Source organism: Ambystoma mexicanum, chromosome 12, assembly GCF_040938575.1.
Source record: "Ambystoma mexicanum isolate Mex_15411 chromosome 12, UKY_AmexF1_1, whole genome shotgun sequence".
Taxonomy (NCBI): Eukaryota; Metazoa; Chordata; class Amphibia; order Caudata; family Ambystomatidae; genus Ambystoma; species Ambystoma mexicanum.
The window spans coordinates 39,060,683-39,077,552 of record NC_090936.1 but is presented as its reverse complement, the minus strand read 5'-3'; the positions used below and the strand labels follow the sequence as shown (position 1 = coordinate 39,077,552).

Sequence of the window (16,870 nt, the reverse complement as noted above, 5' to 3'; positions counted from 1 at the left end):
CATACCAAGATACACACACTCTTTCACACTCACACACACTCATCAGAGATTGCTCAAAAATTGCTCATTAATTGGTTCCATATGGTCAAGTCAATGAAACCAGATTTGAGATAGAGAGCTAGAGGATGAGAAAGAGAGGGAGAGAGAGAGAGGGGTTGAGAAAGAGAGATCCCGAGAGATAGAGAGGCAGAGAGAGAGAGAGAGAGAGAGAGAGAGAAAGTGAGAGGGTGAGAAAGAGGCAGAGAGAGGGAGAGAGAGATAGAGAGAGATAGAGAGCTAGAGGATGAGAAAGAGAGGCAGCGAGATGGAGAGAGAGAGAGATGATGAGAAAGAGAGGCCGAGAGAGAGAGAGAGATGATGAGAAAGAGAGGCAGAGAGAGAGAGAGAGCTAGAGGACGAGAAAGAGAGGCAGAGAGAGAGTGAGAGGGAGAGAAAGAGATGCAGAGAGATGAAGAGAGAGAGAGAGAGCTAGAGAATGAGAAAGAGAGGCAGACAGAGGGTGAGAGGATGAAAAAGATAGGCAGAGAGATAGAGAGAGAGAGTGAGAGGGTGAGAAAGAGGGAGAGAGAGAGAGTGAGTGAAAGGGTGAGAAAGAGAGGCAGAAAGATGGAGAGGAAGAGAGAGAGAGAGAGGATGAGAAAGAGAGGCAGAGAGAGAGAGGGGTTGAGAAAGAGAGATCCCGAGAGATAGAGAGCGAGAGGGTGAGAGACAGAGAAAGAGAGTGTGTGTGTGGGGGTGTGTGCATGTGAACTTGTATGTTTGCTCATACATCAGTGCACTGCCCATCTTCTACGGAGTCCTTTGGGGCCAAGGAGCGGAGTGCATCGCAGCAAAGACTATCCTGTACCAAATGAGGAAACCCCAATTATGACGTATCCCTAAAAAACATGATAATCTACAAAGCAATTTGAAGGATCAGCATTTTCTAACATCGCAGAAAAACTCTGGAACTGTCTCCCAGAGGAAGTCCATACAATCTAGGATCACTTCACTTTCAAGAAAACTTTGAAGACCTGGCTTTTGACCACAGCTAAATACCCATGACACCATCCTAGCAATCTGCACCAACACACTGGACCTTCCACACTACTGTTTGCTACTCCTACAGTCAAATACACCAACCCCACTGCAAAGACATGGCACTCTAAAGATTCCTCCCACCAAACTTAAAACACAATAACACAATACTACACTGCTACAGCACACTAGCATTCCACAGCACCAGGCCAATGCATGCTAGCACCCCAGGTGCACTAATCTCCCTTCTGCAAACAAAGCGCATGTGCCACACACCATTAGCATGTAGAAACAGGCCTGCAAGCAGAACCGTGGGCGCTTTCTGTCTGCACGCATAAACACAACAGCAGTAGCTTTTGTGCATCCTCCTTTTCCTCTCTCCAAGTAATGCCTTCTCCTCTGTTTTCAAATTCACGTAAGCAGCTGGACACCAGTGTACATTCCAGTAACATACCATAAAATAACATAGAACAGAGTGTATCACACACAAAAACAATATGGCTTTGACAGTGGAGTTATCACCTTACATGTTGTGCGACATTGCACCCGCATACGTGTGTGCGCGTGCGCGCCCAAGAAGGATACCTAGGTGGTACACTATCCGTTATCATGCTTAGGAATCTCTGTGGTACCTCGTGGCCGTGCAAGGCCTGTTTTAGGTAATACACAGCCATTCTAGTGGTGAATGGCAGGACATTCCATTGCCATGCATTTGATATGTCTGTTGCAGTTACTCCACCCATACAGGCCCCTACACCCACTGACCTTTAATCATAGGCATAGCCTCTTCTTTTGCAGTTTGTGGCTTAAAGGTGTGACCTGCTGTTGCTGATTGGTCACTATTTAATTTCCTGCTCACACCCTTTAATGCTTTCTACCTCCTTTGTGGCTTACCCCTGCCATGCAAGGGCTATTTCCTTCACCTGCTAAAGACCTGTAATTTGGCTCCTGCAGCCATCTTTCCACCAGGCAAGTTGAGTACACCTGTCTGGTGACCTCACATGCATTTAATCAGGCAGTCCACCTCTGCAGCAGAGATGGCTTTCTTCCCTTTCATGACCTGAGTGGTAGGCTAGCCATGTCCCCAGTGATTCTAGAGTGTCCCAGGTTGGCACCTTCACCAGGACACACAGAGCAACACAATGTAAACATGCTGCAAGTAGCTAGTGTCCCACAGATTATAACATTCACTTGTTCTTCTTTTTTTCGAATTACGATAGTGTCTCGGTTAGTAGGACACTGTTTGTTAAATGTGCACTTTCCTGTTTGAGCTGTAGTTTCTGCTTCATGCATATCTTTGCTAATACAGTCCTAAAGTGCATGTATATGGTCATTTTGCACCACCACCTAGTGAATTTGGCAAGTTCGATACTTTGCACATATGCACAGACATAAACTATTGCCATGTACATTGTGACCAAGTAAGTGAAAGACACCCTATATCTTGTTTAGATGTGCATTTGGGTACCTGTTGTGCACCGCCGGAGGTGTGGTCTAGGAGTGCCCTGCTATACCTAACTGGGTTTCTGGCAGACTGTAGTCTGGAGATAGTATGCATAACGCCAGAGAAATTACAGCATTAAGAGATAGTCCAGAGACTGCATTTGCATACCATGCTTCCAAAACTACTCACAAACGACTAAGGGTACAGAGTAGAGCTCCCATTCACCCCCTATCCTACTTCTTCATGATCCTTCTTACACACTCTGTAAGTGTATCTGCCGACAGAGGGGCAGAAAGATATAGACCATACATATGCCCCTGCCCCTTCACCCCCCTTCATTGCCCTGTGCAATGTTTCACTTATCCATGGCGTGCTGTGCTGCATTGTATTCCTTCTTGTGATGTTTATAACATTATGAAATGTTTGCACTTTATGATGCCTGAAATGCCCTGCTATGTTTGAGACTTTCTATGAATCTCGCAACTTCCTTCTGTTGCGTTTATTGGCCCAAAAAGAAGGAAATTGCATTTAGCAATGTTGGACCCAGAAAAATGCAGGGCATTGAAAAAATGCCGAGATGAATGCCAAACTGAAAAGGCAGTATTTCATTCGCATCTGCCATATATCACAAGGCTGTTTCAAATAAAGAGAAATTCACTTACTGATTGGTCCTTGCATGTGATTGATAAAGCAGAGAAAAATTAAAGGCTTATTCTATATGTAAAGCATGGCATTTGCAAACCCAGAAACTGCGTTCATGAAAGTGGGTGCATTTTGCACTTAAATAATGAACACACGGAGTTCAAATTTCCCTTGCCAAAAGGAACACATGATGAGAAAATGAACAAGGTGCGGCAAGACATAATTATATTGAAAAGGCCTCATGTGCCGAAGGAAATGGAAACTTCACAAATATAAGTGTCTGTTTCTAGAGGAATGGCTTTACGTTTCTATTTCATGAGAAGGGTTCCATTTCTATTGAGAACACTCAGGCAGTGAACAGGCTGGAATTTTAATGGGGTCTGTTCTTTGAGATAAGCAACAGGATGACTGTTAGACCTGAGAGAAGAAACACTGATGGGGTAATTGCAGGCTAAAATCAACAACGGAACAACAGAGATTGGAGCAAATGCTTGGATGAGAAATGAAACTTAACTTTGAAATGAAAGTCAGGATCTGCATATTTGTTTGAAGATTGCCATTATTTTAAATGGATGGTAATAGTTGTTAATTTTCTCACGAATCATAAGGCACACTGTAATGGTTCAAGTATCACTAAAAAGCTGCTGAACAGGCACACGTATTGATGTTACCCTTACCAAATTCGACCATGGGGAAAAGAGTTAAAACCTAAAATGTGTTTTTAACTCCTCAGAAAATGCCACAAAGCAGAGATTGGGGGATCTGATAATTTAATAAATTAAATATCTCGGTAGAAACGTTCACATTAATAACTATTATAATTTTTGTATAAATTATGAAAACGCAAACGCCTGCCGAGACGGGAGTTCATTATGAACGGCATGATTAGAGGAACCCAAAAATATATGTGTTGTGACATTTATGTATACAATGAAGAAAGTTGACATGTTGTGACTTTTTAGGTGAACAATTGAAAAGTGTAAAAAGGAAACTACAGTGGATAGGTTCATCCCTCCCATCATTTCAAATACATAACTACAGGGGCCTATCCACAGAGAGGGGGCTGGCCTTGGGGGTGGAGAGGACCATAGGGGTCCAATGAAAATTTAAGGCTGATAAGCTAGCACCTCATAATTTTAATATTTCAGAGATGTGGCTTTGAGCTTAGAAAGTGGATGCATAAGCCAGAAAGTGGGGAACTGCCTAAAAATCAGCTGGGTGCAACTATTGAAAACATGCTACATATTTAGCATTGTCCAGGAGACAGCAATGGGGAAAGACTAAAGAGGCTTGGATCTTTGCAAGGAGAGCAGAATCGAGGGATGAATGCTGGTGGCTATCCATGACTGAAGTTCGTGACCAGATCCCTGTGCTTCCCAAAGAGAGGGTCCTGAAACACTGATATCTTACCTGAGCACAGAGCCCAGAAATCCAATGTAACTATTTAACCAACAGAACCAAGTGTGGGAATTTGTTTGATTTAATGCCATCCTTTAGTTAATGGGTGGGGGGTATGGGAATAGACCCTTAGTATATTTTGATAAATAATAATTAAATGAATTCCCCTATTGCTAAATAACATGGGGTGATTGTGTTAACATTCAAAATCAACACAACTCACTCCCAGTGTGTATAAAAGCAGTAGTCTGTTAATGTAATCAGGTACACCTATTTTCCTTGTCAACCCCAGAATTCCCTAATTGGAAGGGGGGGTCCTTGTGTAAACATGAAATTCCTCTAACCGTTCCTCAGACTTGGCCTTTAAGCAGAGGGTTGGGTAACTGAAGGTCTGTTTTTTTTGGTACTGGGTAGAGAAGTGCTTGGCTAAATGAGACAAAGTGTAATTCCTCCTGAGAGTGAGAAAGTGACCCTGGCAGAAGAGAGATTTTGTATTGCTTCACGGTGAAGATGGAAAAGGTTCCATGTGTGACAAAGGTGCTGTTTTACAATGTTTGATGGCCTTTCACATTGTTAGTTTTCACATGCGCGCAGGGTGATTATAAGTCAAGCGCATTGCATGGGAGAAATTATTTTACACAAATGAACAATGCGCCAAGATTTAAATCTGACTTCAGAAAAGGATTACCAAGTTCATGATCTTGTAATGTTCCAGGTTATTGGTTAATTTTGACATGCAGGGGTTTTGTGGGACAGGAGGGTTGAACTGTTTATTTGACCTGTGTTCAAGGTACATGAGACCCAAAAATGAAGTCCCAAAAAGTGAGTTTTGTTTTTAAGCTTTGTTTGTGCCACAGAGAAGGTGGCGCGTGAAGTCATTTAGAGCGAATATTCATTGAACCTATTATTTAATAAATATATATTCTTTCTGTGCCACGGCCTGGTCCTTGGCTTATTGGTGGCACAGAGGGAGGGAAGCACGCGGCTCTATATGAGTCATAGACGGGCTAGACTGAGTCAGACAAATGATATATTGTATGGTGCTTAAATTGGGGGGGGGGGTGAACTCTCCATGTTAAGGATAGTCTCTAATTACACCATTACACTTCTGTGATGTAAAATAACCCCCCGGCCGTACCCTAAATGACTTCCACGTGCTCTCACACCTACATCAGTGTAAGTTTCTATACACATTCAAATGGTCACAACTCCATTTGCTGCATAATACAGGTGGAAATGGCTATACATGTGTCAGGACAGCACACCAGCCCTGCAGGAGGAGATCTGATAGGCACGTGAGGGCCAGGCTGCTGTTACGAAGGGAATGTCCAAGTCCCTTTGGTGGGTGGGACTATGATCACATTTCTGTGTCTCGCCTGTCTGCCAACACCTTCTCTAAAACCACTGCAGCTGTTGCTGTTGTTGTTAGGGCTTCTTTTGGCCTTAGTTGTCTCTGAGGCTTGTCTGGAGTGAGCAATGACACGTATGTTTTCCAATTGTTTCAGCTGTATTTGTTATATAGCAACACTACTATGAGGCAGGGGGTGCTACCATGTTTGGTGTATGTGTTCCCTGGATTTTATCCATCAAAAATGTGTTGAAAATCAAAATAACCGAAGGTAATGAGAATTGCAGAATCTTGCAGAGAAACACTTTCTTGAAATGGTAAACACTGCCATAGAAAAAGGATGCAAAAATGGGGGAGGGGTTGCCTAATGAGTTGCGGTCTTTGGGGCCTTTTGGGGCAGACGGGTACATTAAAAGGCAAGGAAAATGTGGGAGGGGTTGCTTAATGATTTACCTCCTTTGGGGGTCCTAAAAGAGAACATGCGTTGCTTCCTCCCAGAGCAGAAGGAGGTGAGTGAGGGAATCGCGCGTGCTGCTGCTGGCGCAGGGATTCAGCGCTGCAGTTAGGGGAGGTCCGATTGCGTGAAGCGCAGAGAAGTAGAACTTCAGATTGAAAGGTGCAGCGGAGCCAGCAAGTGATTAATCAAGTGTGGGTCCAGCTTTCCCTCCTTCACCTGCACCCCCTGCCTTTAGCCTTCTGTAGTCCCTCTCTGCTGGTCCTTCTAAGTCTACCTGCAATAGTGCACTCTTCTAATTGATCATGATGTTAGTGTGCGCTCTAATTGTATCGTGATGATAGTGTGCGCTATCAGCTTGTCCCCTGGTTGTACAGCGCTCTGTTGCTTCACAGGTAGGTTTCCACTATAAACCCCAGCACATACAGAAGAGCTTTTACAACACTGTACTATTAGCAATAGCCTACAGGTGGAAGACATTTTTGGAGGGATCTATGTGATGACTGCGACCCCCATAATAGTGACAGCCGAAAATGCTGACTTAAAAAAAAATGTAAACCCCCTTTACAGCACATACATATGCGGGGGAGACCCCCCGCACCTGCCCCATATTACTATTATATCTTATACCCCCCACATATATATGTGGTGCATGGTGGAATTTCAGCCGTCGCAATTATGAGGGCGACATGTTGGCCCAGTACCGCTTGGAGTCATGATGTACTGTGTGAGGCCAAATGTATGACTTGCCTCGCTTCTTCGTGAGGATTCCAAATGGTGTGCAGTGCCTTGTTAGAAGTGAGGCGATGCTGTGCAAGAGGGGAGCGAGGAGGAAGCAGGCGGTATTGCGGCTGGTGCCGGAGAATTACGCTGCAGATCTCTACTGTAAGCATGGTGTTCTTCCTCTGCCTCTCATTGGAGGCGGGCAGCCATGTACGGTGTTTCCCCAACCCAATGTAGTGCTTTCCTCACCCCTGTTCCTTGTGCACTTGCTAACAGTCATGTGACTTGCCTGTTTAATGTGTAATGCCGTGCACGGGTAATTTCACGCTGTCGCATACGGCCTTGTTATGAGTATGGTGGTAATGGAAAAAAAATGTGGCATTTGAAGTACCTCCTATTACTAATGCAAATGGGCACACAACTGAACTTGCGGCAGTCACGTGTGGCTCAAGGTTCTGACATGCCACCAGACCCACATTGCAGGGTATGCAAGAAACTTAACAGCTAAACATATTGGCACACCTGACCACCTCATGAGTGAATGACTGACTGACCGTTGCAATGTAGAGCAAAGTTCAGAATCCTCAAAGCCCTAGAAAGAAAGAACCGTCAGCTCAGTGCACCAAGAGATCCTTTTGGCATGATGTGAACGAAAATCAGCCGAAGGAAATGCAAATGAGAACTTTATTTATTTATGTAAAACTATACAGCTATCATATCAAAAGCACAACCACCAAAAACAAACACACACATGCTTATACATATGTGTACACACAGAATCACACACACTCTCTCCCCCAGAGATGAATTCAGCAATTTGAGCAAATTGTTCTCAATTTGCACTTTATTGGTTCCAGGTGGCAAAGCAACTTCTGGAGCCAATGAAAGAGGATTAGGGATGTTGGTGTTGGCGATGCCCTGATGTTGGGTTTCAGGTAATATTATCCCCACCAAAAATATCGCCGTGTATATGGTCGTCGAGAACGGCCATAGGTGATATTTTTAGTGGGATAGTGTTAGGGTTTTTTGGGAGTGGTGGTTGTAGGGGTGTCCCCTGCTCCTTTTAAAATAATACAGGGGCTGCGGGGGTGTCCCCCGCAAGTTCCATGCCTTAATATCACTGCAACAATATGACAATATTTTTGTATGGCGACATTTTTGTGGGGGTATTAACACATGGAACCCTGATGTTGTAACTAACAATGATACTATCATCTTCTATTACAGAGCTTCATGCCACACTCCCCACTCTTCTAAGCGCTATAGTAATGCATGTTACTAAAACCACGTTTAATGGGGGGGTCAACATATCCAGGATGAAGGGCTGAGTCGGCCCTGTTGGCATTTGAACTTGCTATCTGTAGGCTGGCTCCTTGTATACGACGGGCCTTTATCTCGCTGAGCTATTCACCCGGCAAATACAAAATAGACCTCTTTTTGAGGAAAGAAAAAAGAAAAAATGAATTGAAGTCACATCATAGGATAGTCACTGCAATCCTTACTGAAAATGAAAGGGAGTGGCACATTTGGGGTGTTACAAGTCAACACCATCAACGCAAAAAACAACAACACAAAAGCAGCAGAATGCATCACAACATACAAATCCAAGTAGGTAATTGTAATTGGTGATTTATAACACGCTTAATACCCAGAGGTTTCTAAGTGTGAACACGGGGATCAAACTCGTGTTGCATTGTGTTGTCTTGCTTCCAAGCTCGCGTTGCCCCTGAGCTATCCTGCCGAGGTGTAGAACTGGATTACTCGCACTTCAGCCACACTAAGACTGTAAGTGAGCTTGCCTGAGCTTGAGCGATGCATGCACGTGTTTATATGAGGAGCTAAACATGCTAATGCAGGAGAGTGCTATGAAGCTCATAAACTGATTCCCGTACCCCAGCAATCAACCACGTATGCAGGAGAAAGGGCTGACATTTCAGATCCAGGGTGCACTAACAGACCAAAGGTATGCTTCCTAGGGCCGAACTATGACAGTGAGCGTCAGTGGAGCATGGAGGGGTTCGGACTCACTGGACCAAGACCGCACATAAATTGCACGTTGAGGCATGGGGCCCAGATCAGAAGGGACTTGGACTCGGAGCTGTGGTAGGGACCCCGCCACAGCTCAGAGTCCAAGTCCCTTCTGATCTGGGCCCCTGCCTAATCATGGGAGCCAAAAAATGCCACCAGTATGGCTTGTCAACAGCGGCATAAACAAAATGGCTCCCCTGGCCAAATGGGCCTAATAGCTGCAAGGCAAATCAGTGCCTTGAAGCAATACAATGCTTCAAATCTAAGCATTTGGCAGGAAATGCTGATGTCCCGCACCTCACCACGCATCATTGCGCATCAGAATCGTAGAATCTACAAGTAAAATAAGTCATTACAGCTATGCCACAGTGCTATCTAGCTGCACAAATCAGCAAACATACACTGAGAAAATGAGGAGGGAGCAGCTTATTTGGGCAAAAAGTGCAGTCAAAATACACATATGTGCGACTGACAGACTGGAGGTACCATTTGGCTTCTCGTCCTATGAATTGTATCGGCAGGACCAAGGAAGCACCTGCTCTTACGCCTCTTACTGGTATTGATTGGTTCCAACCCTGTGCAGGGGATTGACGTATTCTACAAAATAGTTGCTGGTCTTATATGTGTTTTGTGATGTCATAATTGATGCATGGAGTCTTTTTTTGTGTAAAGAACTTTGGATGGAAATTCCCAAATTGATCATTTTCAATTGACCGTATGGTAAATATGGCAGAATAAGGCCAGTACCATTCGATCCTTTGGAAACTATCAATTTGGGTAATTACTACAAAACATAGGGAGCGGGGGTTGCTGAGCTGTACCCCGCTCCCCATGTTTGGTAGTGATGGCTTTTGGGGGAAGCAGGAGTGTCCCCCGCTTCCAGAGGTTTGGAGGTGGGGGTGGAGAAAAGCAGACCCTACGGCTCCGTATCCGACCCATGTAGGAGGGACGGATCTGACGCTGCAGGGTTAGAAGATGAGCGGATACAGAAAAGGTAAGTAGGGGGTTTAGTTAGAGTTTGAGATGTGTATACAGAGGAGTGAGTTTGTTTAATGCATTTTTAGTGGCAACGCTGTTTAGAAGTGGAAAATGCTAATCTTCACAATCCTGTCTAGATGTGGCGCAATGCTAATCTTTACAATTCTATCTATATGTGATGCAAGCTGACATTCACAATTCTGTCCAGATGTGACTCAAGCTAATCTTTACAATTCTGTCTAGATGTGATGCAATGCTAATCTTCACAATTCTGTCTAGATGTGGCGCCATGCTAGTCTACACAATTCTGTTTAGATATGACTCGAGCCAGTATTACAATTCTGTCTAGATGTGACAGAGGCTAATCTTCACAATTCTGTCTAGATATGACACAAACTAATCTTCACAATTTTGTCTAGATATGACGCACGCTACTATTACAGTTCTGTCTAGATTTGATGCAATGCTAATCTTCACAATTCTGTCTAGATATGACACAAGCTAATCTTCACAGTTCTGTATAGATATGACACAACCTAATCTTTACAATTTTGTCTAGATATGTCACAAGCTACTATTACAGTCCTGTCTAGATATGACACAATGCTAATCTTCACAATTCTGTCTAGATGTGACGCAAGATGATATTCACAGGTCTGTCTAGATGTGACGCAAGCTAATCTTCAGAATTCTGTTTAGATGTGACGCGAGCTAGTATTGCAATTATGTCTAGATATGACGTAATGCTAATCTTCACAATTCAGTCTAGATGAGATGCAAAGCTAATTTTCATAATTCTGTCTAGATGTGAGGCAATGTTAGTCTTCACAATCGTGTCTAGATATGATGCAAGCTACTATTACAATTCTGTCTAGATATGACGTAATGCAAATCTTCACAATTCTATCTAGATGTGATGCAATGCTAGTCTTCACAACTCTGTCTAGATATGCAAGCTAGTATTACAGTTCTGTCTAGATATGACGTAATGCTAATCTTCACAATTTTATCTAGTTGTGATGTGAGCTAGTATTACAAATCTGTCTAGATGTGACGGAGGCTGATCTTCACAATTCTGACTACATATGACACAAGCTAGTGTTACAGTTCTGTCTAGATGTGACACAAGTTAATCTTCACAATTCTATTTAGATATGACACGAGCTAATCTTTACAATCCTGTATATATAAATAAATAAATCAGTAGCTGACTGTCGCGGGCGACAAATGTAATGAGGGCTGTGTGCGTCCTTTGAAACCGTGCAGTCTTTGCTAGTGTGTAGATGAACATGGCGAAATACTTAGTCCATTCACAACTTTGCTTGCGCAGAGAAAACTTATTTGAACGTCACGCTCAACATGAAGCGGCACTGCACGTTTATGAAGTACACTGTAAAACAACAGAGTTTACAACAAGAGAAAAAAGGTTGATTTGAGATTTTGACCTCACACACGAAATCACAAATGCAACTTTTGAGGGCCCGCCATGACACTGTTGCTGACATCACTGACAGAATTACAATGGTATCTACTCTGATGGCTAGTTACTGTGTTGTGATTGGGTAGACAGCACTTGCCCACTTTATGTTCTAATACCTTAGAAACAGAATGTATTTATTTTATTGTTTTTTTATAGCGCGCCTAATTCCATACATACCATACATGAGTTTGGTTTTTAAGCACGGATCGGGATTCAAACCTCTGTTGACCTGCATGGTCTTGCTTCCAAGATCAGCACGTTGTGCCTGTGCTATCCTCCGTTCAAGCAGCGTTAACGATAAAGCAATAACCCCAGAGCTGGGGGGCCATTACCGCGTCCGCTAATGCCTTGGGGCCATAGTTACAGGCCTGAATGAACTGAGGGCTTTATTGCCATTAGTATCCCGGCACGTTGTAACAGGATACTAATAGTTTGTAAGTTGTGACATTTCGCAACTTACAAAACAATATGGCCACCATGGATGAAGGAGAAGGGACTATACATAGTCTCTTCTCCCTTTCCATGGGGCCTTGCGGATGTAGGAGCTGGGCCAGGAACACTACTGTTTCCGGCGCAGCCAATGGACAGGGAAGGAGAAGTTACGTGGGGAGGAAGTGGGCCGTGCCTTATTGTGTTGAAAAGGGGTGTGGGGGATGGGACGCCGGGGCATGGGAAAGCAGGGAAGCACACTTGCCTGCAAAACCTGGCGAGGGAAGAAGGCCGGGTGGAGAACTTTGTGGTAAATCCCCCGCTCCAAGCCTCCTCATTGGCTGGGAGACCCACCTCTGGCTTACTAATAGGCCCCCCCGGCGTACTAATAAACTATCAAGACTGTGAGGCTGGACAGCTCTCTGCAATTGTGGAGCAGATTCCACACGTAACCAGGGATTTATTTTATTTGTCACAAAATGTGCCCGTGACCTCCGGCCTTCTTTCAAGAAGCAATCCACTCCACTCACTCACCGAGCGTTGGACTATGAACCAAGAGTAAGTCTGAGTTGCTGTCAGTAATCACTTAGTGAATCAGCTCCACAGAGTAGGTAACTCATTGAGAGCGTCGGCTTGATTCATAACAAAGTTACCAGGAGTTACTCTAGTTTGCGCCTCACATTCTCTTGGAAAGGAAAGTGTAAGCCGGGAGTAAATCGGAGTTACTCTAGCTAACATCTTTGTAAATCATCCCCATTGCTTCCCGGTACTTCCCTATCCCCCACTCATGGGGCATCCTAGAATTCTTGTCCATGAAAGTGGACCCTCCCAGTTTCCACATTTAGTATTTGGAGGGCAAAAGAGGGATTATTTGGAGGTTGGATAAAGAAGACCCTAGGGCGCTACCTAAAAAGAAATCGCTGCACCCAAAACCCACATTTTAAAATGTTTTTAGCAGGGTCAAAGTCTTTATGTACTGAAATTGGTTATTTATAAAGCACTTAATACCCAGAAGTTTCTAAGCGCGGACCTGGGGATCGAACCTGTGTTGCTTTGTGTCAGCTTGCTTCCAAGGCGAGCGCATTGCCCCTGAGCTATCCTCCCGAGACGTATAGGGTGACCACTATGAATGAACATGTTGTACAACCACTTGCACAGTGTTCGAAATCTACCCATGTAGAAAATAGTGTGCAGGTGCAAAACAGGAAGGCAATACATTCTAAGAGTACTTCTCATTCATGTTATTTCCATAGTCATTGAACCACCAGCATAAACCAGCATTGGCAATGCCAATAGTTTTGGCTTCTGTGCAGGCATGGGACAGGCACGTGCCAGGCACAGCTGTAGTGGTATTAAGCGGCCATCGATGGTAGCACCTGCAAAATAGTGCGAGTACCTGGATATATATTAGCAGTGTCTGCCAAATGCCTAATACTTGTACACAAGCCAAAACAGTTGGCTTTGCCAGTGCTTGTTTTTAACAGGACTTTAGTGGAGGACATGCATAGTGGCTGAAGGCAGACCTGATTAAGACACTGATTACACCAGCAGCGCATTCACAGCTCCAATTAAGTCATTAACTCTCAGAAAACTGCTTTGAAATAACACTGGCAAGTGCAAAGTTCACTCTACGGGATCCGCAGAGGATGTGTTTTGGGCGCAGAAGGGCAGGAAGTGGGTGCAAATATATATGGAGATGAGGATGGCAATGGGCAGTCAATGGGTGGGTAAATAACCAAACAACATCTACACGTTTTGTGACCCTCCTCATATGTCATTTCTCCCTGGCTGTACTCTTATGCAATAGGTTCGGCTTATAGGTGACACTTTACACCATTTAATTGTAATGACCAAGCCATTTTTTAGTTTTGGCTAAAGTACAATCTTGCTTGTCACCATGGTAGGATTAAAAGGATGTGACCGGGCCCAGGTCAGTATTCATTCTTAAACATTAAAGATTAAAATGCAAGGTTTTACCTCGCCTCTCGCTAGAGCTGTGCATAGATTACACACAGCATATTAACTATGAGTAAGACTACTGGGCCCGAATCACAAAGCAGTTATCAGATGTCAGCCTGGAGAGGGCTAATTATTTCACAGGAGGCGTTATTCTGAACCACTCTGACTTACTCACAGCCCTACAGCTAAGGGGTGCACCAGCCACTTTCAGAATAGGCAAATACTCCCAAAAAAGAAAAATAGTAAAAATACTCCCAACAAAACTATAGGAAAGAGAGCAATAGTGCCTTGTTCCCCTGCTTTACCCCCACTCAGCTCCGTGTGTATGTTTGGTCTGGTAGTACACATAGTGCCACAGAAAGAACATGCTATTATTACTGCCTGATCCATAGAGGTAAACCTGCAGCTTTGACCAGGTGCAAACAAAAAAGAATTGCAAAACATTTTCGTTTTCCAGTTAAAACAATTTTATGTGCTTCAAAAAATACTCCTACTGGGAATTGGACTTACTTTTTTACTCCCTAAAAAATCGTTTTACTCCCAACTTTAAAAAATAGGGAGTAAAATACTCCCACTCCAAAATCTTATCTGTAGCATCGCATACTCATATTTAGTAAGTGAGGTGTAAGACTTACCGGGCCCAATTCACAAAGAAGTTAACCGGAGTAAATTAGGGGTAGCCTGGACTTACTCCTAATAAGTTCTTCGTCAATCGGGCTTAATTATTCTGTTGCAAAGATGCAAGGAAAAAGCGTAAGCATCTATGATTGGGAGTGCACAAACGGGCCCGCCCGGCCCGTTCGTTTGCTCCAGCTATCCGCCGAGCGCCCTCCCCTTTCGTCTGCTCCGGCTCTCCGCCGAGCGCCTGCCCCGTGTCAGTCTAACCGGGGAGCGCCTATGTAAACATGCCCGCTCCTCCTGTTGCACATAATAGTCACGCGTATCGCCTTCCTCCTGACCCCGCTATCTGAAACCAATTACAGGAGATCCATTTGGACTGCATCTATTTTCATAAGCAGCCCAGGCAGCAGTGTTTTTCTCCGAGATGAATATCAACATCAAATATGCTCCTGAGTGCTTTGTTATTTATGTTTCAGGGGGATTTCGTAGCCTTCAGCTCTCAAGAATGTGTCACGCTGCGCTGTTTATGCGCCGCGGATATTAATGGGCGTGGAGGCCATTTTTCATTTTAACGTCTCGAACGGAACAAGCTGATAGGTTAAACAGTTTTATTTTTAAAAGGGGAAAAAAATCTGACTGACATCTGCTTTTTGAAACAGCCGGCAGACTTTTGTAAAGAAAGCAATTTGCCTTGCTCTTTCCGCTGCCGCGCTCAGCCGCGGTCTATATGTATTAAATAATTTCAAGATATCATTAACTTGAAGTTGCAAGAGAGGCTCGCTGAATATGCATAAGAATAAACACGTTATCTGGATGGATTCTCTCTTGCAAGCTTCAACCCATACACCCGTTTATCTCAATTAATGTGTAATTTATGTTCTTTCTTTTTTTTTAAACGGTTGCCTTCTGCTCCAATTCAGCTAGATTCGAACTTCTGTAGCTTGTAAACTGTTGCAATTATTTTAATTTGCAACATTACAATAACTGTGAGCCTTACCTAGTATGCCCATTTGTTTTTATTTGTTTCATCTAAACATCCTCTGTTACCCTGAAATTAGATAACTTAATTAAGCACAAGTGCCTTTTAAATACAAAACAAATGTGTTATTGGAGACCTGTCTTTTGTTGGCTGCCTGAGAAACCAATCGCTTGCTGTTCTTGGGAAACAGAGCTTCGAGTATTTTTTTAACAGCATCGAGAGACAGTAATTTAGTCTCTGTGATTGTTTTGTGAAATTGATATGAATGAAATGACACTGTATGTAAGACGGGCCTGCGTCCTACTCACACATAAGCCGACTTCCCTCCCCACCTCCCGGGGGCCTAGCCTATCCTGCACCGTAGCTCTTTTGGTTCAACGGCTTCTTCCAAGCCATTGAACGTTGAGTGTTCCCTTATTGCCCCCCCCCCAACCCAACCCCAACATCCTACCTAAAGGTAGGTATAGACACACCACATCTTCCTAGCAAATGCTTTCCTTGTGGGTGGACATACTGATATGCAAATGGGAATTTCTCCTCTGTGGAAGGAGCTAAAATGCGGCTGCAGACCACCCTGATTGGGAACCATCCCTGAGAACAGGTTATTTGGCTGGATTTCTTCTCTGAAAAGTTGATCCAACAATTCCGACAAATTTGGAATGCTTGTGGTTTCGTCCCAAGGGTCACCTCAATGTGTGAACCCCCTGTTCTTTGTGTCTAGAGAGCTACACAACAAAAGCCGCAGCTGACTGCAGAGGTGTCGCCAGGGAGGGTCTTGGGGGGCTATATAGCCCTGGGTCTTTGGTTGTAGCAGCGGATAGAAGCTCTGGGGCTACAACCAAAAGGCTAGCTAGCCCCGAGTCCTGAGAGTCCCGACATTAGCACAACCCCAGATCTTTTCCAGACCTAGCAACACCCCTGGCTGATGGAACATGCCCAACAATGCAGGGACACATGAAATACCTGTAAATATGCATTAGCATTCATGTACTCTCTCACTTGCTCACCCGATGCAATCACTCACACTCAGCTTTCTTTTTAACGTGACTGTTCCATTTAAGGTGAGTAAAGTAGTATATCGCCTCTGGTTTATGGGTAATAAATGCAAACTTTACTTCATAAAGTTATTCTTGGGCGGATAGCTCAGGGGCAACATGCTCGCCTTGGAAGCAAGACGACACAGAACAACAAAAGTTCAATCCCCGGGACCGCGCTTAGAAACCTCAGTGTATTAAGCGCGTTATAAATAACCAATTAACTTGACACATGCTAAAACCTATCATTTTACTTCTGTTTCCTAAAGCCACTCAGGGAACACTAGAGGAATTTGCTCCTAGTAGTTTTCACAGGCTTACACAATTGACTATTTC

General features: G+C 44.0%; 1 protein-coding gene across 8 annotated transcripts in view; it reads left to right on the top strand.

The window, feature by feature from the left end:
* The window catches only part of FOXP2 (forkhead box P2), a 289,073-nt gene that overhangs the window by 72,738 nt on the left and 199,465 nt on the right, over positions 1-16,870 (top strand). The gene's annotated exons all lie outside the window — the stretch shown is intronic.